The following is a 25653-nucleotide window of genomic DNA, read 5'->3' on the forward strand; positions in this document are numbered from 1 at the left end:
TGCGTTTGATTTCGGATCCGCAATATTGCGCCTTCAATATAGTCAAAGAGTCGTCGCGATCGTCGTAGTCGTCGTCGCCATTATGTAGTAACCATGGTCATCGGGGTGTCGCCACAGTTGTCGCTATCGTCGTTACAGTTCCATTAACAGCGCTGTTGTCTTCCCTTTGCGCTATCACCAACGTTGTCGTTGTCGTTGTCGTCGTCACTATCTTCGTTGTTGTCGTCACTATCGTCGTTGTTGTCGTCAATATCGTCGTTGTCGTCGTTGTCGTCGTCAGTATCCTCGTTTTCGTCATCATAGTTCTGTCACCATCGTCGTTGTAGTCTTCAGGGTGTCGCCACCACTGTCGCTGTCGTAGTGCTAGCTATCGCTGTCTTGGGTGGCACCTAATTTCCTCCGACGTCACGAGACAGAGCAAGCATGGAGACAGAACGAAAGTGGACTTTTGGCCTTAGTCTACGTGTAGGTGGATAGTGCACGTGGTAGTCGTAATAAGGTGGACAACGCTGTGAACGGTTCCCAAGCTGGTGTGCAAACTCGGCTTTCTTCAGAATTCCGTGCAGCGACGCAAGGCGCAAGGGCGTGCGTCGGGACAGCCACGGGGGTGAGGCACCAGCACCAAGGCACGCGCCGGTTCAAGAACGAGAAAGAAACCCGGAAGACAAGCCTTTAATTAGACGTAGGCCACTAATGTATGCATACAGGTACATGGCGGTACGCTCCAGTGGGAAACCAGCGCGCGTCCCCGCGCGTGCAAGGGGAAAGTACGCGGAATGGGGCCTGCGCCAACCCGTGTCATCACTTCAGCACTAACGTGCACACGAAAATTGAATAGCGTACTTCCTGTGCTTTCATGCAAATTTCTGTGCACGCTTTGATGCGTCGAATGCTAGGACAACCCGTATGTGACTGGTTAGTTATAGTCGCGACACTCCGACAGCCATGCATTCTGACAGCTTCCTGGTTTTAATTCATTCATTCACGAAACTTTATTATAGTCCTGAAGCCCGGTCTTTTCAGACCGAGGCGGGCCGCGTCCACGTCGGCACCGTCAGGCCGAATCTTATGGCGCCATCGTGGACCCTCTGGACAGCCCGTAGTTGATCTTGATATGAAGAGCTTGATATCATCTTGATGTTCGGGCATATTTTTATCCCTGCACATGCAAAAATGTGTGGGGGAATCAAATCTAATCGCTTGTGGGTGCACATGGAATATGGGGCTGAGTAAGCTATCGCTGGGCCCGCCGAAGTGGCTTGGTCGGTTACTGCCGCTGTGTTGATGAGCAGGCGATGTCAATAATAATAATAATAATATATGGGGTTTTACGTGCCAAAACCACTTTCTGACTATGAGGCACGCCGTAGTGGGGGACTCCGGAAATTTTGACCACCTGGGGTTCTTTAACGTGCACCTAAATCTAAGTACACGGGTGTTTTCGCATTTCGCCCCCATCGAAATGCGGCCGCCATGGCCGGGATCGGGCGATGTCAAGGGCTCAATCCCCAGCCGGGGTGGTTGCATTCCGATCGGAGCAGAATGCGATGAAGCTCGTGTGCTCATATTTACATGCACCTAACCCCAGACAGTCAAAATTAATTCAGAGCCCTTCGATATAGTAGCTATAGTATATGGCCTCTCGGGTGTTGATTTGAAGCGTCAATCAATCAATCAATCAATCAATCAATCAATCAATCAATCAATCAATCAATCAATCAATCAATCAATCAATCAATCAATCAATCAATCAATCAATCAATCAATCAATCAATCAATCAATCAAAGTAGAGGAAACGTAAGATGCGTTAAAAGTACTGTGCGACGCTTTTCGGGTGGTTGCGATGCGAGTCGCAAGCGAAAGGCCATCGAAATCGCTGGCTCATGTTCACTTCGCCGCTTCACTATTTCATTCATATCCCTCACGTAGCGTCACCATACACAATGCATCAAAGTGGCCAGGGGCTTGGAACCTAGCAACATGCATCTGATGTGCTTTAAAAACAAACAGAGTACTATGAAAGAGAGAACTCTCATCCACCTGACTGTATAATAGCACAACTACAAAGGAAACCCCCCTTATGGTGTGTCAGAAACAAAATTTCGCAGCGGAAGAAAAATTTTGCCATGGCCCGGGCATCGAACCCGGGACCAGTGCCTACGCGGCGCAGCCGTTCTACAATCTGTTCCACGCAGGAGGCTAACCGATCGCAGAGCGATTCCGAATTAATCGACAACCGAAAGCAGCACGTGGCACTCTGAATATGGCAAATCAGTTCTGCGGGAGCCCACGAGGGGGCGGAAAGCTCAGCTGCGCTTCCTTTCCCTGTACACCCATTCTGTAACTCTAATGGTCCAACGTTTGTCTGCCCTATACGCACTACATGGCCTACCCGGCTCCATTTTTCTCTCTTAATGTCGACTAGAATATCGGCTACCACCGTTTGCTCTCTGATCCACACCGCTATCTTCCCGTCTCTGAACGTTACGCTTAACATTTTTCGTTCTACCGCTCTTTGCGCGGTCCTTAACTCATTCTCGAGCTTCGTCGTTAAGCTGCCCGTTTCTCTACCATACGTTAGCACCGGCGAAACACAATGATTGTACACTTTTCTTTTAAACAACAGTGGTAAGCCCTCCCGTCAGGATTTGGTAATGCCTGCTGTATGCGCTCCAATCCATTTTTATTCTTCCGTAAGTTTCCTCCTTATGATAAGGGTCCCCTGTTAGTAATCGACCCAGACAAACGTAGTCCTGCACAGTCTTTATAGAGTATAGGTGATCATGAATTCTTGTTCCCTTGCCAGGCTAGTGAAGATTACCCTTCTGCATATTAATCTTCAACCATACTCTTACACTTCCTCGTGTGAGGTCCTCAATCATTTGTTGTAATTCATCCTCGGTGTGGCTGAACAGGACAATGTCATCTGCCAACAGAAGGTTGTTGAGAATATTCGCCGTTGATCCGCTCTCCTAAGCCTTCTCAGTCTAATAGCTTGAATATCTCTAAGCACGCAGTGAATATAGCGTTGGAGAGATTATGTCTCCTTGCCTGACCTCTTTCCTGATAGGTAATTTTCTACTTTTCTTGTGGAGAAACAAGGTAGCTGTGGAATTTTTGTACTTATTTTTCAATATCTTGGCGCATTCTTTCTATACTTCTTGATTACGAAATGCATCCATGACTACCGATATCTCTACTGAATCAAATGCCTTTTTATATTCTATGAAAGCCATACAGAGAGATTGATTGTACTCCGCAGATTTCGCGATTACCTGATTGGTGACATGGGTGCGATCGATTGCATAATAACCTTTCCTGAAGCCAGCCTGTTCCATTGGTTGACTGAAGTCAAGTGGTGCCCTAACTTTGTTGGAAATTATCATGGTGAATATTTTACACAAGACTTAAAGCAGCGTGATGGGCCTCTAATTCTTCAATTTTTTAACGTCTCCCTTATCATGGATTAGTAAATTTAACATTATTCCAGCTCTTTGGTACACTTGAAGTCGTGAGGCATTGCGTATAAAGGGCCGCAAGCTTTTCAAGCACAATATCTCCTCCGTCTTTGACTAAATCGACTGTTATTACACCTCGTTTCCCCGGGACTCGTCTTGAAATGCCCTTCTAATTTCATCGCTAGGCATAATGGTAGCGTCTGTATCCTGTTCATCACAACTTCAAATGAAGTTTGCGTGGCTGCTTTGGGTATTGGCATAGGACCTTTTGCTGTTTCTACCATATATATATATATATATATATATATATATATATATATATATATATATATATATATATATATATATATATATATATATATATAATCCAAATTGCTGATGACATTAATGTAAACATCTCTCACTCCATACATAATGGCCTGTCCTATGCCAGGTTTTCTTGTCACCGATTTCATACTGCCGCAGTTTTTTTTACTACTTCCACAATCTTTCCGACGTTATAATTAGGAAGGTCGGGGTAAGGGGGTAAAGGGAGTTAGTGATGATAACAGGAGACATGAGCTAAAATGAAGGTGGGGGAAAGGGGGTTGGAAAAGAACTACACATAAGTGAGATATAGCGCACGACAATTCCCAGATAAAGTTCTCAGCCGCCACGTCCTCAAGAAAAGCGACAACGCGTTTCCACGTGTAAACGACGAAAGGGAAGCAGCAGAATAACTTCTCCTTGGGCGAGTTGGCGTTTACGTAACATGTCGCTTTTTAGCGCAAAAAACACGAAAAAAAAGAAGGAAGGCAGTCAGAGGCGAAAGGAAAGCAAAGACGGGTGCTACACTCTTTCCTTTCTCTTTCGCTTCTCACTGTCTTCTTTATTTCGCGTTTTTTGCGGTAAAAAGCAACATGTGAAGGAAGCAGCAAATTAAGGAAGCCCAGGCGGGTTTCCCAAAAAGAAAGTGCAGCCGTTTCAAGGAAATCTTCGCAGCAAATTGGTCTCGCAGTTGGAAAATGTCGACTCGATCGGCCAAGCAGAGGCAACGCGCTCGATCGGAATAGTGGACGTTCTCCGCCAGAACAGTGCGAAAACACTCTAAAACGAGGTTAAACAAGGGTCAAGTAATCATGCAGAAAGTGTTTGCATAATTCTAGCATCCGATCGCACGGCTGTAACCAGCCGAACAGGTTTCGAGCGCTCCGTTTCAACCAGTCGACTAGGCAGTCGCGCGTCAGAGCGCTCTAGAGCGCTTGATAAAAAGTTAACTACCACCCGAAGATACCATTACGGTCGACGCAGATAATGATATGCTCACGTGCTTCTCGCGCAGCGCTATCACTTTGCTCTGTAACGTAATTCACGCCCTTAAATGTGAATAGAGGTGTAAATGCGTCGATAACTTGACCTTGACAGTCAAGAAGGGTGTAAGGTTGCGAGTTATAGATACATTTGCACCTTTTTTCTCCCTCTTAAGGGTGTAAATTATGTGACAGCGTAAACACTCATTCAAGGCACACGGTTCTCACATTTTTATAGGTGCAATAATACTATTAGTAATTTGTCATAAATATAACGTCTCACATAACTATTACGGCTTTTGGAGCCGCATAAAAATAATGCTAGACCTGAAAACAGTAGCCAACATAGTATGCAAGTGCGGCGTCAGGTGTCATGTAATGACATTTATAACACGACGCCTGACGCTGAAGTATGAATAGTACGTAGAACGGCGTACCAACTGAGTATAGACCGTTTTTTTCATGGGCGCCACCATATTGCTACGCAGTGGCGCCATCTATGGGCAGTCGGCATGCTGGCTTGGGCGGGCGCTCCGTCTTCCATGGTTTAATGACGTGGATGCTACCTTCAGACGGAACGAAACATAACCAAAAACATCCGAGACTGCGGGACTCGTTGCCCTCATTTACGGTACAGAGCGCAGCTCATAGCTACATAATCAAGTGAATTTGCGCACCTTTTATCAAAATAATTACCGTGTTTAGTACGTGTACTCGACCGAAGGGGGCAAGTACACAACCCTGACTTATTTTGATGTCGTGGTGTGCAAATTTATAGCTTTTGCCGTGATCACCATACAAGAAAGGCACGTACACACACGCGCGCAGTCTTTGTCAGAAGTTTCGAAGCCACTTTCGTCGAGCCCGGGACCTTTCGTGGAATCAAAACGTTGCTCTGAATCAGTAGAAACTTTAACGGACAGTGTCCCTCAGACAAGAATAGCGGTGGTAGCAGCGCCAGGCTCGCTTCAAGAGCCCAGTGACTTAATTGGCCCGGTGACAGGCCACGTAAATTGCAGAGTGTCACTACAAAGCTTGAGACACAAAGACTGTATATACGCGAGCAAATCAAACGCGCGATAGCCTTATCACTTTAGCAGTTATGCAAGCCTATAGTCGCGTGTTGCGAATATCGCATATCTTGTCGCTCGCGGAGGTGGCTTCAGAAGTTTTCAGAACGATTGTACGTATACGTTCGCATACAAACGCACGCAATATAAGGTTAGCCACCTTGAAAAAGAAGTGACACACACACACAAAGAAAAACAAAAAGAAGGAAGAAAACGGAACCGATTAAAGAACATCAGGAGAGAGCAATTTCCACAACTCAGAGAGATTATACTTTATCTTCGCAATTATAGAATTTGTCATTATGACTTACTATATATAAGCAGGCTCCCGACCGGTTCCAGACCGTTATAGCCAAATCGAGGAAAGTGAACCTACATAACAATGAACTCATTTCGAAGAAACAATGAATAGCGCGCGATAAGGAAAAAAAAAAAGAAGAGCGGTGGAAAGGGTGTAATCTAAACATCGTCCATGCATGCACGTACACGGCCGTTACCAGTGAACTTTCTTTTCTTCTCGTGAGTGCACTTACGGGGCGGTTCTGGCACGCCAGAAGCAATCGCGATCGCCGCCGATACATACTCTCCACGTCCGGCCAGTTATCCGAGCGTAATTGCCTCGTCGCACTTGCACCCCGCCGTCCGCGCGTATTATTACGACACAGTACGTGCGTGCGTGAGAGAGAAGGAGATTCTTGATGATGGGAAGGAAAAGTTGGGGTAAAGTGTAGCGCAGTAACTGTCTCTCAGCAGAGGGCACCTCAACCGCGTTGCACAGGGGGTAGGGAATGAAAGTAGGGGGAGAGAAAGAGCACTTGTTCTGCGTAAAGTTCTGCGTGGAACTGAGTGGACACAGCGGCGCTCGAAGGGGGGGGGGGCGGAGGGGGAGTGGGGGCGGCAGTTCGCACAGCCGAGGAACAGCGTCGTCTCGCGGCTGTGACGGCAGCGCGAGCTTGTATGTAGCAACGCCGGAAAGAAAAAAAAAAAAAAAATGAGATGAGTGCGCGCGTTGCGGCGCGGGCTCTGCGTGATCTCGCGTCTGATTGAATTCCAAGTTGAAAAGCAGGGGTGTACCACACTTTCGCGAACGTAAGACGCGCCCGCGCGCGCGCAATTGGTACAGGGAGGGAAAAAAAAAGAAAGAAAGACGCAAACACGCGCGCACGTAAACGTATGCACAAACAACGACGATGATGGTCATGTATTTTTTTGAAGCTCCTTTGTTTTTTGTGTTATTGCATGTTTGGGCCAATTTTTTTTTGTATTGCTTTTTTTTCCCTGTCCGTTACTGTCAGTTTCGTTTGGTTCATTTAGTTTAACTGCATTTGCACCTTGCGATTGTATAATTTCCTGAGTTTGATTAATCGTGACTCCCAAATGCACAAGTATATCTTGTTTCGTATGCTCCATTGCTTACTGTCTTCCATGTTTTCTTGTATATGATTTTAATGTGGTGCTCCTCGTTGCTTTACGAAAATCATATTTATAAAAGACAGGATGCCTCGATACAATCATCGAATATGGGACTTCCTTCTGTACATTATTGTTTTTACAAGCTGTAATCTATTATGAAATAATAGATTACATAATATACATGCACATAGACGTTATACATAGACACAAACACCTGCAAACGCATACAAGCACAAACACACGCACAAACATGCACACGTGCGATCGCGGGTTCTCTCCTAAAATGAGGACAACGAGCATTTTTAAAAAAAGGAAAAATTCCCATATGACCGTGCGCATTGTTACGAACTTGCACCGCTGCACCACGATCACGGCTTTGTGGTCCCGTAGCGCTCGTCACCCGTTTCGTGACAGAGCGTTGGTAGCGAAGACTCCGAGCCAGGCGTCGATGAGAATAACGAAAGGGATTTTATACATTATATACAGGTCATTGTACAGGACAAGATCGGATCGGCACTGGGGCCGAGAGCTCACACAAACGCGACTGTTCCCGCACGACGGCGTCCGGCGAAAACGCGTGACACATCTCACCCCAGTCGGGAGCGACACTGTCTCCCGGTGGGTCGGCGGATCCTGTTTTTCAGGTGGCGCGTCGCTGCTTTTATAATCCCCGAGGAACCATTGTCACTCAAACGGCCCAATACAAAGTCAGCACACGACGGTCGTCCGAGGGGTCCAACCAGCGACCGCGCTGGCCACCCGGTTCAAAGTTCGCGCGCGCGGTGACCTCCAGGCAAAGGGAGGTGCGGCGCCGGGCTGTCTGGCACACGCCGACACGTCCAAACATGCGGCTCGCCGAGGCTTCTCCCGCAGGACCCCGCTGCCTGACGGCTCAGCATCTTGCCTTTTCAAGGGAGAATTTGGGCGCCCGCAGGATAAATTCTGCATCTTGCAGATTCGGAATCCGGGCTTGTGGTAATGGCACAACAGCATCCCCGCCCTCAGATAAGGCGCCGGGAAGACGAGCTGCCTCCACGTGGCTCGGATGCCGGGCGCGCACGTTCGTCAGGCTCGTCCAAGTTCACGTCCAGTGTCGGGACGCCAGGTAACTTCACGTGCCCAGGTCCGACTCGCCAGGACAGGAGCTCTGCTCACCGCGTCGTCGCCAAGGCACCTGGACCAGCTCCGCTCGGGTCGTTCCTAAGACCTTGCTTCTCGCCACTGGTCCCGCTTGGTCGTTCTGCAGCTTGCAAAACCGACCGGCAAAAGGCAACACCCAACACGAACAAGTGCCCTCTGTCTCCCGTCAAACACCAGACAAGGCCATAATCCAAATCAACCTAACTAAATCGCTATCCCTCTTTTTGCTCCCGCTGCAACAAGAGGCAGGTGTACGATCTAGCACACAAGGCTCAAACAATCAGTTTTCAAATCAACAACACAACAAAATAGAAACAATTATTAATCAGCAATAATAATTACAAATAGAATGGTCCCCTTGAAATCACTTGGACCGAAAACATACCACTGAGGAAGGAAATGAGGTCATTCATTTTTCCCGGCGATATTTTCGCGGAATCCGAAGCTGCTTATATTTGCGACCCTGCTTATCCGTGTAGCGGCGGTACAATAAGCCAGATTCTTTGCCAAATGAAACCCTCTTTTTTTTCACTCCCCGTTTGACGCTCTTCCTCAGATCGGCTAGTGAACAATCTTCCTGTTTCTCGCGAATCCGAGTTTCCCTTTCAACTGCAGCCTGCTCCTGCCAGCTGGCGGAAACCGGAGCGAGTGTGGAGCCCGCGTCGCCTAATTGCGGCGTCGCGTCTATATCGCGGCTAGCACTGCACGCGTCACTCCCACCCACCTCCAGGACCCGCTCGCCTAGGCCAGCCTCCGAGCTCTGCCTCTCCCGTGACTGCTCGCCACTCAAGTTACCCTGATCGGTCCCTGTACCGCACCGCTGTTCGCTCACCGACGCTAAGTCAAGTTCCCTCGACAGCGGGCGCGCTTTGGATCGCGTGGGGGCCATGTACGCCACGTCGGCAAAGAATGATTTGCCGTGATCCCTCAGCAGCTGCTCCGAGCTATTTGAGAAGAGGTAGGAAAATTGCTCCGGGAGGGCGGCTGACACAGCGGCTTCGGTGTTAAGTTTCCCAAACTCTCCTTCAATGATAACCGTTGCGATCGGTAAACAGACACTCTCCTTCTCGGCCACTTGCCGTATCCTAATGCACTCTCCCGTAAAATCACTCGAGGAGACGAAAGACGGGTGAACAACGTCCATAGTTGCTGCAGAGTCCCGCAGTGCTCGGCACTTCTTGCCGTTTACCTTAATTTCCTGCACATAGGGCTCCAATAGACGTATGTTTTTGTGAGTTTCCTGTATCGTTGCAAAAGCAATTCTCTCTGGGCAGCTTGCAGCGATGTGCCCTTGCTTTTTGCAATTGTAGCAGGTTAACGGTTTCCGTTTTTCAAAAGAACGCGTCATTTCGTTTCGCTGTTTCGGACCATCGTCATCATTCTGAGATGCATTCTGTCCTTCCCTTACAGTTTCTTTGGTAAGGGATTCGTCGTCCCGAAACTCGCGACGCGTGATTTGCTTCCGTTCGTCGGGCTTCCTGGAAAACCAATCTCTCCTATCAGTTTTTTCTACGCGCACTGCCTTGCTGTGCAAGCTGCGGCGTGTGTAATACTCTTCCGCTAACTCTGCTGCCTTGTTTAGCTTAACATCCTTTAGCCTATCTTGCAGCCAGAGCCGGACATCCTCATCAATGCAACGGTAGAACTGCTCCAACGCGATGCATTCGACAATTTTGTCGCGGTCGTCGTAAACCTCTTCGCCCTTCAGCCATTCCACCAGGTCGGCTTTTAGACGAAACGCGAAGTCAACATTCGACTCCTTACCCTTTTTTGCATACCGGAACCTCTGCGGGAAAGCTTCGGGCGACAATTTGTACTTCCGCAGTAGCGCTTCCTTCACATCACTGTAGCTCTCAAACGCCTCTTTCGATAAGCAAGTTATTACGTCTGATGCCTCCCCAGGAAGCAACGCTAACAGATTCTGTGCCCAAAGGGATCGCTCAATGCTATTCCGTTCGCACACGTGCTCAAATTTCACGAGGTATTTGGCCATATCCTCTCCGACGACAAAGGGTGGAAGTTGATCGCGTATTCTTGGAACATTAGAAGTGAGACTAGGCGCCGGCGAGTTATTTCGGATCTCCAACTCTTTCATTTTAAGCTCGTGCTCACGTCGCTCCCTCTCTCTCCTTTCCTCCTTTTCGTCCTCGCGAAGTTCCTTTTCTCTCCTTTCCTGCTTTTCCTCCTCGCGGCGTTCCTTTTCTCTCCTTTCCTGCTTTTCCTCCTCGCGGCGTTCCTTTTCTCTCCTTTCCTGCTCGCAACGTTCCTTCTCCTCCCTTTCCCGACGTTCATTGATATCCGCCCAGGCCTCTGCGGCTTCCTCAGCCGTTACGTCCCCAGTCCTCATGACCTCAAGGATCGCATTCTTTCTTTTGGTTGAGCCCAACTCAATGCCCAACTCCTCACAAATTTCGAGAAGTTCCTTCACCTTGTACTTCTCCATCGTTCACACTGTCCTCCTGCTGTTTACCCTTTTTGAATATACCTGCCGTACGCTACTATAACACTACTAGTAAGACATATGCAAGTATTTCACACACTGCCCTGTTTACCCCCTCAGCATCCCCTGGTTTTCAAAACACTCTTACTAGGCTTGAAACACACAAGGTTATCACAATGCAACACCAAATCCTTCCCTAAGCTACTATAACCTGTGTCAGAGAAAGTCTGGTGTTTGAGGTAAACTTCAGGCACTCACCGCGCCGAGGTAGCTGATGCCGGTCAATCCCGTAGCTGCCATCCAGTGTTACGAACTTGCACCGCTGCACCACGATCACGGCTTTGTGGTCCCGTAGCGCTCGTCACCCGTTTCGTGACAGGGCGTTGGTAGCGAAGACTCCGAGCCAGGCGTCGATGAGAATAACGAAAGGGATTTTATACATTATATACAGGTCATTGTACAGGACAAGATCGGATCGGCACTGGGGCCGAGAGCTCACACAAACGCGACTGTTCCCGCACGACGGCGTCCGGCGAAAACGCGTGACACATCTCACCCCAGTCGGGAGCGACACTGTCTCCCGGTGGGTCGGCGGATCCTGTTTTTCAGGTGGCGCGTCGCTGCTTTTATAATCCCCGAGGAACCATTGTCACTCAAACGGCCCAATACAAAGTCAGCACACGACGGTCGTCCGAGGGGTCCAACCAGCGACCGCGCTGGCCACCCGGTTCAAAGTTCGCGCGCGCGGTGACCTCCAGGCAAAGGGAGGTGCGGCGCCGGGCTGTCTGGCACACGCCGACACGTCCAAACATGCGGCTCGCCGAGGCTTCTCCCGCAGGACCCCGCTGCCTGACGGCTCAGCATCTTGCCTTTTCAAGGGAGAATTTGGGCGCCCGCAGGATAAATTCTGCATCTTGCAGATTCGGAATCCGGGCTTGTGGTAATGGCACAACAGCATACCATCACAGGTTTATCGACGATCACCGAAAACGGCACGACATGCGGGTACACCGGTGTCCGAGAAGGGGACCATACAATGATACACGCATCAGACACGTTAAGACACAATATATTGCGATGCGCAACATTACTGTTCGTAAATATTTTGCCTGCTTACACTTTCTGTATATAACACTGTGCACCGCGGCCGCCACATTCCTGTCAGGGACTCTATGAGGTTGCGGGCGCGCCTCACACCTTAAAAGACGCCCCCATATTTACAAGTTCACGGGAGGCCGCATATTCACTTGAACGTCAGCGCATATGTAGGTGCGAGAAAGCTACCAGAAAAGCAACGAAGCATAAACAACAAGTAACGACATTGCGCACGAATTGTAGTATTACCGTTCTACTCTTTCGCAGGCTGCTTGCAGAGGAGAACTCGAGGTGCTGCGCACTATTCAACGTCTTCGCATTCCGCAGAAAATGACGAATGAAAATACCAAAGCAAAGGTAACAGAGCCACATAAAGAAGCAAAACTGCGAGAGGCCACGCTTGAGCACACACACACACACACACACACACACACACACACACACACACACACACACACACACACACACACACACACACATATATATATATATATATATATATATATATATATATATATATATATATATATATATATATATATATATATATATATATAATTTCCATCATGAATGGGGGGACGATCGTTGTGGTTTATAAAGCACGCTCACATGTGATAAGCAGACGCAAAGTTATGCCAGCTAGGGTCCTCCAATAAACTATGTATATTCTTCAATTTGCTCATCCTGCAAATATTGAATGAGGGGGAACCTCTTTCGCTAGAGAATGATTCTGAGTGAGTGCGCGCCAGGACCATCCCAGCGCTGCAGAGTTAACACACTGTACTACGGTGGCGCATATATGGTCACGGGATGCGATACAATTAGGGCTAGGGGACCAAGGACAACAACAACAAAAAAAAAAGAGGAGGTGCCACAACGTCAGCGCCGCGTTGTGTCGCTTTGTTCTTATGTCAGTATCGCATCGCGTCCAACTAAGTCAAACGCAGTTTGTTAGTTCTGCCGGGAACCTTTTTTCCTAGCGCATATACGGGACTTCGGAGTCAGTGTTCCTATCGGAAAATATTGAAGTGCTCCGAATGGATCCAGCCCACTTTTCTCAAGGTCCTGCAATATCCCGCTATCATCTCATTGGCATCAAAATTTTTACGATGAACAGAGAAACGAAAAACTAATCTTGCTCCATGTCCTTTTCTTTCTTTTTTTTAAGTGCAAGCGTAACTGAACAGCGAGTGAAGTCGGCGAATGCATGTTTAGTTTTACTGCATTTAGTAAAATTCTAAATTCCATTCTAGTTCATATCTATAATATCTCTATTGCTGAAGGCATCTTTCCATCAAAAATGAAAGTTGCTAAAGTCATTCCAATATATAAGAAGGCTGACAGGCTCAATATTCAAAATTATCGCCCCATATCAATTTTACCGCACTTTTCTAAGGGACTTGAAAAAATAATATTTATCCAGTTAACATCCTTCTGTGAAAAATATCGCGTTGTCACGAAAGCTCAGTATGGCTTTCAAAAAAACAAATCAACACAGTTAGCACTACTACACCAGAAAGACCATATACTGCAAAATTTTGAAAGGAAGCAACTGACAATAGGTATATTTGTAGACTTTACTCAGGCATTCGATCATATTAATCATAACCTATTGTTAACAAAGCTTGATACGTATGGTATCAGGGGCCTCCCACTACAACTAATTAAGTCATATTTAGAAAAAAGACGGCAATATGTGCACATAAATAACTTTAAATCGTTTTCTGGAGAAATAAAAACAGGAGTCCCACAAGGAAGCATTCTTGGACCGCTACTTTTTAACTTATACATAAACGATATTGTTCTGATCTATCCCAAGGCAAAATTTATCATATATGCAGACGACACTAGTGTGTTCATTTCATCGGCATCTTATACTAGTTTAATAAACAGCGCAAACGAGTTTCTCCAGAACATATCCTCATGGTCTATAGAAAATTATCTAAAATTAAATTCAAATAAGACAAAAGCCGTAATCTTCTATGCGAAAGGCACAAAGATTCCACAAATACACACTTTAGAGATGAACAAAGGGAGCATAGAAATAGTAAATGAAATTAAAGTATTAGGTACATACTTCTCTAGTACGCTAAACTGGGATCGACAAGTAGACTCTGTAGTACAAAAGCTTAGCCGTATCACAGGAATGCTAAACAAGAACAGATATCGTCTACCAACATCCGTAAAAATATTAATTTATCACTCACTATTTGCATCACACATTAATTACACACACCTTGTGTGGGGCACAACAACTGAAACTAACCTCAGGAAAATACACTTACTACAGAAAAAGATCGTACGTATAATTGCAAATGTGCCATATCACAGTCACAGTGAACACCTTTTTAAACAATACAACATACCTACAATCTACTCTCTATACAACCGCTCTCTCCTTCGTACGTGGCACTCAAACTTAAACTCTGAAAACAGCGTATTTAATGAAATTGCTTGTCTGCAAAGAAATACAGCTACCTATATTACCCGACGCGGAGAATATTGGTCTATACCCCCTTCAAGAACTAACTATGGTTTGCAAATGACGAAAAATAAATTACCCAGACTGCTTAATACATTACATGGCGCTGGTATTGACATCATTAACATAACACGGTCAGAACTGTCATTACTTATCAGAAGCTTCTCCTAAATAATGAATCAAGCGTAGTTCCTTTCTCACCTATATTCACATGTGTGTCTTGTTAATGTTTGTAATGACATAATTTTTGCTCGTCCTTTTCTTTCACTTAATAATTCCAATAATAATCGACCATCGATTCTTTTCACCTTTAATTATGCATCGTCAAGTGTACGCGATTTTAACTTTTATTTATGTATTGCCAAGTGTATGTAATGTGGTGGTGCCTACTATCTGCATTGCTTTTATTTGTCCTTATCCCATTTCTTTGTTCCTTGTTTGTTTGTTCCGTCATAGAAAAGTCTCTTGATTGATGATTGTAAGTATTATTTATATGTAATGTTCTTTGCGTACGGTTGATTGCGCTACTCACTGCCACCATGTAACACGGGGGCTAAGGGCACCTCAAGCTGCCTCATTGCAGCTTTTATCTTAGTCCTCGTCATTGTATTTTAGCAATGGAAACAAATAAAGAAAGAAAGAAAGAAAGCCGCGAAGGAAGCGAAGGAGGAAAGCGGCTGGAGGCACGGAGGAAGGAAACTAAGGAGAGGCCCTACCCCCTCCGCGCGCTAGGAGAAAAGTGTGGCGGAAATGACGTAGTAGGTTCTCATTTTTTAGCTGCTTTTTTATTTTTTTGTTGTATGGCCATGCCTTTTGGGCCACAATGGCGGCGTTGTTCTGATTTTGAGCGCTCACACGTGTTGCTCTGCTGGTAGGTTTCGTGCCGTGGCAAAGGCGCTGTGTGGGCGGGTTGGCGTTAGTCACCGTGTCTTGTTGCGCTGTGTTACCTGCACCGTGCTCTGCCGGATGTTGCGGGAGCGCGCGCGCTCCGCGCGCGAAACCACGCGCAGCGCGGCGTGGTTTCGCGAAAGATGTAAACAAGAGAGGAGGGTGGCACAAAAGGCGGAGCATCGCCATGAGCAACGCCAACTTCCGGCTTCACTTTCGCTTCACAAAGAGTGACGTCAGGGCCTCTCCTTAGTTTCCTTCCTCCGTGACTGGAGGTGAAGAGAATCGCGCGCCAGGAAAAGCACGAAGGAGCGCGCTGCAAAGTAACGCCACCTAGAGGAAAGTGTAGGTAATGTTAAGCGAAGGGGGGATGGAGAAGCGAAGCGCCGCGGAGGAGGAAGGTATGCGGAGGCGCGCTGGGTTGACCTTCTCTGGAAGTTGCTACCGGTTGTGTGAGCGCTACGGAGGTACCGGGTGCGTCTCGTGATCGAGTGGCCGAGCGCCGAGCGAGAAGGACGGAGCAGCAACGTAAGTGGCGGCAGACCAACCAGAAGTCAACCGACCCCGTAGTCGTCGTCGTTGAGCGCCGGGTACAAGCTGATCAAGTCCGGCAAAAGGCGCGGCCTTCGCGTGCCCAGGAGACTCCCGAGGAGCGTGCTAGGAGGCTTGCGACAATGCGGGTGTATCAAGCAATAGCTCCGTAGCTTAGAAACTCATCAACAGCGTGAAGCCTGTTTGGAAGCCCAGCGCAGTGTATTGCGCCAGGACCGGAAACGCAAACCCGAACAGATAGTATCAATTGCGATAGCAAATTAGTAGACAGCAACACCAAGTAAGGACAGTAGTTTTATCGGCCGTACTAACTTCCAAACATTCGCTTACTAACAAGCTAACAAGCACGGCGTCAGCGCGCACAAGCAGACGTGAACACATGGCACTCGATGACCGCGGACACTCGCCCTCAAAACGCTCCTGCGAGGAAGCGCGGCAGCAGCAGCGAGCGAAGGGACCTCGCTTCAACGCAAACTCGGCGGCGAGAACACAGCGCCCACGCAGCTGTGAGCCGTCGGTACACCTACACCCTGCGGATCGCTTTCAAGGTAATGCGCATCCGGCCGCGGAATACGCAGTTGCTGGTGGAGTACAACGCCCCTCTCTTCTCTCCCCCCCCCCCCCCACGGACCATGCACACGACAAAAGACAGCGCGCTGCCTCCCCGCTTTCCTCTTTTGCGCACGCGAAGTCGTCGGCTCACACAGCCGCACGCTTTCTCTCGCGCGTACAGAGCGGGGACGACGCTATCGCCCTCGGACTTTATGCAGGACGTCGAGGCGACGACATCGGCAGAAATGCGCCTGGAGTGTCCACATAATTGCTGTCGCAACTGTCGCAACATAATTGCTGTGTGCGCGTAACGCGCGTTCGCGAAGTGAACGCCAGTGTAATTTTTTTGTTCCTCCAAGCCGTGACACTCATGACGCCAGTAGGACGTCCCGTATTTCGCGGTATATTTTCGAGCGTATACCTGCAGCATGCGCATCTGAACCGCATGTCTTGGACTAGCTGCTTTATACTGGTCCTCTCCGATATGTTAAAAGACAATCACAAAACAATGTTGTTTGATACCGCAAAACGCATGTAAAATTGTATTTATAACGAAGCTCACGAATATTTCCTGATTAGTATGGTATTCTTTTTTTCTTCGCTATTTTGGGGGGTAGTTAACCGAATTATCTTATGGTTATTACAGCCATAATGGTATTTGTGTAAACTAATGAGCCTTCAAACGTTAACATTAAAGTAGAAATGCTGCCTCCCCAATAATGTTTCTTACGCCACGAATACGCGCAACTATACGGTCTAAGGGTACTTCGACAGTTCAAAGGAACAGAAATATTGCAGTTGCGCTCGAAGACGGCAACCCAGTCAAAGGGCGGGGGGGGGGGAAGCGGGATAGAGAGGGGAGGGGGGGTTCCGCATACACTCTCCGTGCACCTGCGGAAGCGCGCAGAGTGGTCATGCAGAATGCCACGAAATCCAATGCCGACGAAATTACGAAACAAAAAGAAAGAGAACGAAATTCGCGAACGCAACTAACAACAACTTCGGCAGGCGTTCATCCCTCATGCCCGGGAACTTATATTGCGGCCGCGGCTCGTTTATTAGATTTCTTTCTCTTCCGCCACTGTATGCCGCTCGAAAAAATTTCCCCCCCTTCTATGTTTCGTTCAAACGGCCGGTTATGGCGCGTTTTCATATAGATTTAATAAGACACACGCGCGCTTTCCGCCCTTGCATGGGCGCGGTCTCTCGTCCATATACAGAGAGAGAGAGAGCGGGCGCCCGGTCTCCAACGCCCTTTCGATTAAATTAGATTGAATGCGAACCCGCGCAGCGCTGTACACTTTCTACTCGATGGTTTCGCTGATGCAGCACTTTCCCTTTGCATCCAGTTCGTTTCCCCGCTTTCTTGTTTTCATTCTTTCGTTCTTTTTTTTTTTGCACGCGTCCGACTCGCATAAGTTGGTGGACTCGGCTCTCTCGACTGTGCCATCGACACTGCACCCGCTGCCCGCGGCAATTCGCTTTCCCACCCGTGCGGGGCTTTATCGTACGCGGGGCTTCGGGCTGAAATTACTGTACGCAGGGAACGCTGGTGCTCCTGTCGGTCAAGTCTATTGGAATGTGCGGACAATTCTTTCTTTTTCTTTTTTTTTTCACCCGTGCGAAAGACGCCATATCAAGGGGCTGTTGTATTTTTATTTTTTTAAATTTTATTATTTACATATACTGCCATCTTGCATAGCAAGATATTGCAGGAGTGAGTGCATACATATGTCAATCAGTTGAAGAATACATTTGAGTGGCAAAAAGAAAACGAACAATAGAAAAAACAATATCAGGAATAGCTAGTTGATTAATGAACATGATTAGGTAATAGGTTGGCAAATACATCACTTGGTAACTCGCGCAAGGACCCCTCAAGGCCATTCCAAATCACAATTGTATGCGGAAAAAAGGAAAACCTAAAACAATCAATCGTTGCATTCAAAGGAACAATGTTAAGATGATGACTTCTTCTGGTGGGCCGAGAAAAAGGGTTAGTGAAAACAATAGGTGCATTAACATAAGTTTTCCCATGAGCAATTTTATGTAGCAGAGCAACACGGTCACAAGTACGTCTATGGGCCAGTGGCTTTAGTAGTAGCTTGCTCGCATGTGATGTCGGTGAGAACGCGTAGATCAACCGTAGTTTCGCGCGTTGGCCGTTGCAGTTAGTAAACGGCCAGTAAACGCTTCTTGAAGATAGTATGCAGTATATTTTTACTTGTATTAGTACCTATAGGCTTTCATTATTAATTTTCCTACGGTCTGCCACGTCGTTGGGAAAAGAAAGTCCATTGACCTGGTTTAACGTTCCCGATCCCGAGCTGATGTCGAGGAATTGTTGAGCTTGCATACGAATTGACTTGCCTGCTCTCCTTCGCTCCCGTGTAATGTGTAACCGTCATGTGGTCACTACAGACTGTGCCTTCGGTGGTGGCACCAGCAGATGAAACAACCTTCGCTCTTGATATCTCCTTCTCTATTTTCGTTTTTAAATTTTTGTTTTCCTTGGGTATCGAATTTGGAATTTCGGGATATAGCCGGCTCTGGCATATAGCTTATCTTCCCATGATTCTTCCCACTTGGTGCTGCTGTTTCTTTGTTTCAAATCATGGATCGTACCCGTTGTGCTGCGAGCTTTGTATGCCATTCGGAATAATTCTTCTTCCCTTGTTTTTGTTGTTGTTTTCTTCCTAAGTGGATAAGCAAGCTATACCGACATCCCGTCGCTCATCGACGAAATAGTCGCGCGCTTTCCTCGAACTGTTACGCAACGGCCATGCACGCCTGTCTCGCGCTATTGTTGGAAAAAAAAAACGAAAGCAGTAAAAAAAAATCACATGACGAACTATCAGGCATAAACGGGAACAATGTATGCTTTAGGGTAGCAGGAAAGCCCGTCGCTGCGAAGTGGGGACGCATGTGAAATTTGCGTAATCATACATTCACGAACTATAAAAGCGCGGCCACGGTGTCGAAATTCGGGCATTCACTCTCGCGGACGCAGGCTCGATGTATGTATACCGCGTAGACGCGCGTATAGTGGTTGCGTAATGCGTTAATTGCGAACATTGATTTATCTCCGCGGGAACGAGGAGAATATGCGTGGCTGAGCAGTTGGTCCCATATATATATATATATATATATATATATAGACGCGGAATCGCTAACGTTTACAGCACGCATGTGCGGCTGCTGCTAATGCACGAATTTTAAGCGTTTTTGGACGGACGAGGTCATCGATAATATGGCAACTTCAGTTCGGTCGAACCTGTAATTTACGTTACGTGCGAAAGGTCTGCGCTCTTTTGGATGATTAGTGCTGCGTTGGAAATTAAACGCGATCCCTCCCCCCAGTCCCAATTTTTGGAAAGAACGTGCATTCGGTGGCACCCTGAGTTTTACGTGAAACGCTACCACGGAAAACGAAAAATGCAGATCCCACAACGCGGGGGAATCGATGTGAGCGAAGATGTCTGTGCTGTTTGTGTTCATTGACGATATTGGGCGGTGATTTTGACGGCATGCTACAGTCGTGATGACGGTGTTGACCTTTCGTGCACCACTTGCGTTTGTCCACGTAGTACACAGAGCGCACAGCGAGACGTGTTTGCTCGAGAAGTTTGTTGTGCGCCAATACCCGTAGCGTGCGAGAACGTCAGCACTGTCATTCCCTCACAGGCACATCGCATCGTGGCTGAAATATATATATATATATATATATATATATATATATATATATATATATATATATATATATATATATATATATATATATATATATATATATATATATATATATATATATATATATATATATATATATATATATATATATAGCAAGGGGGCGAGAAGCAAGGGGGTTAACCGAGGGATCCGATATTTGTTAGTCATGCAATGACAAGCCAACAAACACTGACACCAAGGACAACGTAGGGAAAATTGCATGTGCTTAATAAATGAAATAAAGTAACGATATATAAATGGAAATTACAGTGGATGAAAAAACAACTTGCCGCAGGTGGAACCGAACCCACAACCTTCGCATGTCACTCCTTCGCATGTCACACCTTCGCAACACTCCCAGGGTTCTCCTAGTACACATAAATACCCAAAAAAGTGGATGGGGAAACGCCGCCGCAGTAGCTCAATTGGTAGAGCATCGCACGCGACATGCGAAGGTTGTGGGTTCGGTTCCCACCTGCGGCAAGTTGTTTTTTCATCCACTGTAATTTTCATTAATGTATGGTTACTTTATTTCATTTATTAAGCACATGCAATTTCCCCTATGTTGTCCTTGGCGTCAGTGTTTGTTGGCTTCTCATCATATGAATAATATATATATATATATATATATATAGCGTCACGCAGCACGGCCTTTTTCATGATTGCAGGGTGTTGCGTACTCCAGGGTAGCGTATCGTACTGCTGCCGAGAAATAGCGGCGCCTGCCTATCGAAGCTCGGCCGACAATACTTATTGGGTAGCGTGGTGTTGTCGGCGGGCTGCAGGCATCCGGTAGACCATGGCGACCGAGCAAGGGCGAGACGATTTGCTAGTGCGAAACTTGCACGGTTTATTCAAAGGTAGATGAAATAAAAGCATGAAGTATCTAAAAGTACATTTCGGAGCCCCTTAAATAGGCTCTCTACAAGTGTGGGCGGGATCTTCCTTCCGTCGATGTCATGTGACAGGCCCAGAGAGAGGGCCCCTCCTCCTCTGGCATCACCGAGCAAGAAAAGGAAAAGTCACGCCTCATTTCGACGAAGCCCGGTAGAATGCGGGGTGGTAGAAGGTCGGGTGAAATTCCTGTCGCCACGTGGTGTCCGACGCCAACCCTAACAAGGGTTTGGGATAATCGCGGCCGAAGCGTCGATTTGCTTGACCGCCGTTTGCGTATTGTCGTCCTGACGTCTCGCCGCGACTTAATGCGGCTTTGCGTCTGCATCAGTTGTCGGCACGAACAAAGTTGCTCGTTGCAGGTTTATTTTTTCAAAGATATCACAAACGTGCCGTACCATACCTTGAATTATTATTATTATTATTATTATTTTTTTCACAGTTTTTCCGCAACAGTCGCCATGTCTAGTGGTATAGCGTTCCTTTCATTGAAGAGACCCCAAACGAAGCGTGCTTTCCGACAGCGCCATTCTCTTCTCCCGCGGTCCTTCCATGTCACGCGCGAAGAGTGGTTATTCACCCGTTACGTCACGGTGTTGGTTTTACGCGTTCTCCGCATCCTCTCTGTATGCCATCTCCCCCTCTTGGCTGCTGTGCGTGAGTGTACACAAAGGTAAGCGCTGCAGCTTCTGCAATGTTTCTTTTTTTGCGGGAGGCTCACGCCTAATTACAGCCTTCCAGAGGGCATTGTGTCGACGAACAGGAAATTCCAGAGCTACGGCATTGTTGCGACGCCTCCGGAATTCAACGACGGAAAGGTCTCGAAAACACCTCTCATGCGCCACTGCCATGTACATTACACATGTACTCACTCCCCCCCCCCCCCCCCCAAAGCCGCGGAGTGCAATACAGCAACAACAGCAGCAGTGGAGAAGGAAGGGGCATATATAGCTTCACTTTAAGAAGCTTTGCTTTAAAAGAAGAAGAAGAAGAAGAAGAAGAAGAAGAAGAAGAAGAAGAAGAAGAAGAAGCTTTAATAAAGAATAGTCCGACAGTTCTTGCTGTGGTGGCCTCAGGTGACGGCTCGAAGTCCTTGGACTCGAGCGGCATCTTCAAAGAAAAAAAAAAAAGAGACAAGCTTGCGGCAATTACGCCGGCCTATGCGGTACATCTTCTCTCCCGCTCCTTCTCGACGACCAAGCGCCAGTTGGCTGTCGCAACGGTTGACGGGGATAAATTCGCGCCGAGCGAGCTCGTTCCGGCAGCTTGTTGCGGCATTCCCGCAGCGAACGCCGCCGTTTCTGGCTCGTGCGTATGTGTAGCGGCCTATATGAGTGGTTCTGCCGCGCAAGACTGTACACAACGAGCTTCTCGCTCGCGTCACCACGGTGGCGAAAGCGCGAGCTCCTTAACCCCCCCTCCCGACTCCCTCCAGCTGTCTTCGTTTCTGTATTTATGTCCTGCGCGCGAGAGCACGCATATATAGGAGCGCGTCGTCGGCTAGCGCAGAGGCTCTATACACCGGGTGATTGCGAGACACCCAACTTGTGCTTCGACGTCGCGGAAAGGCTCCTCCGGAGAATCCGGAAGACCCTTCGAGGCCTTGTGCAGTGCTGCCCTCGGCGGGGTGCCCGGTATAAAAGGCACGCGTGGAAAGCAGTTGATGTCGAAACGCTCCTTGCAGCTGCGGAAGAGAGAGAGAGAGAGAGAGAGAGAGAGAGAGAGAAAGAGAGAGAGTCGGTTCAGATGAAAGCCTACAAGTTTGCCCTTATGTATGCGCGACGAGCTCCGCGCGGTAGACATACGGCGGTAACGACATTACGTATGCCGTGACGAAATCGCGGTAATTAGATTCACCGCCGGACTGCATATCTGTCTCCAGCCGGTGTCGCATCGCCCTGCGTGCCCGCGGCCTCGCAAAGGCTCACGCGTCAAGCTAATGCATCCGGTTATGACACAAACGGCGACGCTGCCACAAAAGTGCGGCATATAGCTGCAACCCGTACAGCTGCAACCCATGCAACACCGGCCAACTTGTCTCTTCGGCCTGGAATCGCACAAGCGGGCCACTCGTAAGCGGTTTCAAGTCGCAGTGATGCATAGCGAGCGTCAACGCTAGGGGTTTTCAACTCTCCAGAGCATGCGACGTTATTTTCGAGTGCGCTGCATGGCAGGGGTTTTCGCAACGGCTCAGAGCAGCTTTCCCACTCGCCGATGGCTGACAAGTCCAACTTCCGAGTCCATGTACGGGCTCCCTTCAAAAAGACACCGAATAGAAACAACAAAGTGTATTGATGCGTTAGGCTTCTCGGGATGCCAGATATGCGCACTCCTACCGTGAGCGCACGCGATATGCGAGTCAGAGAGGAGGCAACCGCAAAGGACTGGTGGCCTCGCAATTCTCAGGCCATATCCCCGTGACGTCACCCATGAGATGACGGCGTCATCTCAGAACTAGAAAGGCGTTTACCTACAAACACTAAATTACATTGGACGTTCCGGTTGGCGTAAAAACTCAAACCTAGACCCAGTGAACGCAATGACATCTAGTGGACATATCCTGTAGACATCAGCTGCCACGGATGTCATGCGCTGAATACGTCCACCTATAGACGTGTCTCGCACGATCATTTGGCCGCCCATTCGGTGTTCTGCGAACACCCACCTCACGTGCGCGAGGAACGTCATGGGGACAAGACGCGTACATTGTACGGACACGTCGGGGCCGCAGTGTTTGCTGTAACGAATATTCCGTTCGCAGGGATATGATGTGCGAGAGATGCAACAGAGCGCACGCACATCAAGATCAGATACATCGCGTGCATACACGTACACGCGCGTGCGCGGAAGTGCAGCGTGCTTCTCATTCTTCTACACGCCTTTTACCAGGTGCACGTGGCACACTGAAATAACTGAATGTTTCAAAGCTATTGCTGCTTCAGAAAATACGCAAAGTATACGATGTACACATGATATGCAGACATAGGCGCCGACTAATTTCTAGTATTCGAGTTTCTAGCGTTTGTTTCTTGTACCTGTGCATGCATCACGTTCTCCTAGTACCTGCATTGGACTTGCTTCGGCAACTTTTTCTGTTGCGCTTCTAGATTTGTTTCTCTTTGTTTCCAAATATGTTGTGTATAACCCACTCCTGCCTAAGGCCCCAATAAGAGGTCGGCAGTACTCCTGAAATAAATAAATAGAGTACGGGAGGGGGAACGATATGGAGAAAAAGTATGGAGAAAACGACGCGACTGAGCTCCCACCCGGTTCATAAAGCAGCGCACTCGAACAGGCTCCCTCTGTGTTATCCAGAACGAAACAAAGAAAATAAAGAAAAGACATCGTGATCGAGCTAGTGCCTCGTCTTCCACGCGCCGGCCGAAGTAACACGTCGCATCTTGTGTTAGTTGGAAACAAGCTGTGATAGCTGTTGTCTTAGCGTAGATAAAGTGCACAGATGTTTCCTTTTTTTTGCCACAAAACCGATCACCACAAAAGCGAATTGACAACGTCAGCTCGAAGGTTTAAAGGTGCGTTTTGTTTCGTCCCAGTCGCCATGTCTTTCTCTAGTGACCAGACGGTAAACATGATCCTTGCCTTGGGATCTGCAAATGGCAACAAGAGGAAGGCCACAGATATATATATGCCAGTCACGGAAGTGTGGCGGTAGACCAAACGCATCGACTGACATCAGAAATTGCGAAAAGCTGAGGCAAACCAGCAGCTTCGAGAAACAGCGGCGGAGGACTCCGTCTTTGAGTCCTATAGACTACGCACGGATGTTCTAACACTAACCAGAACACGCGAAATTTAATGAAATATTGATCACGTCCAAAATTGCGTAATCGTTCGACGGCGTCGTTGGAATGCGGCTTCCAATATGGGAAATTAGGCCTTCTCGCTTTGTCATCTCCAATAATCAACTTCCACGGCAAAGAAATCGTGAGCTTTGAAATAATGCTTCACCGGCCGATTGTTTTCTTAGGTTATGCATGGTTAAAGTTAAGGTTAGGTTAGGCTTAATAACGACAGTATGCATCCATAGAAAACGCACGCGCAATACCCGTGAACAGCTGTTGCGAAGTACGCTGCATATTACGAGACAATGAGAGAGATTTATTAACAGAAAGGTCAAGAGGTCGGCCTGAGCTATAGCTCGCTCTAGGCTGCTACTATTCAATAGGGAAAAGGGAAGCGTTGGAAAATGACAGATGCATGAATGATCATGATGACGATGATTACGATGATGACAGGAGAAGGAGGTGCGTATGTACAAGACCACGACGTTTTAGCATCCCTAAAGCCGTGCGTCCATAGACCAGTGGCCCGTAGAAAGGCCATAGCCGCACTAATTGTAATCACAGCTGCGCTACTTGCGTCAGGCCAAGAACCCATATTGCGTCATAGAAAGGAACTGTATAGTAGCTTGTAGGCGGATGGTTAATGCGCCTTAATAAATAATGCGAGAAGACACGAGCACAGGAACACATGCAACACCATACATGTCGCTTACTTGCAAGTCGAGAGAAGTCTTTAAAGGGACACTAAAGTGAAAAATGAATTCTTTGTCATCAGTGAATTACCGTTCTACCACACCAAAAACACCACTCTTACAACGATAAGACGTTTGGTAAGCCAGAAAAAGCG

The sequence above is a fragment of the Dermacentor albipictus genome, chromosome 2, assembly GCF_038994185.2.
Source record: "Dermacentor albipictus isolate Rhodes 1998 colony chromosome 2, USDA_Dalb.pri_finalv2, whole genome shotgun sequence".
In the NCBI taxonomy this organism is placed as follows: Eukaryota; Metazoa; Arthropoda; class Arachnida; order Ixodida; family Ixodidae; genus Dermacentor; species Dermacentor albipictus.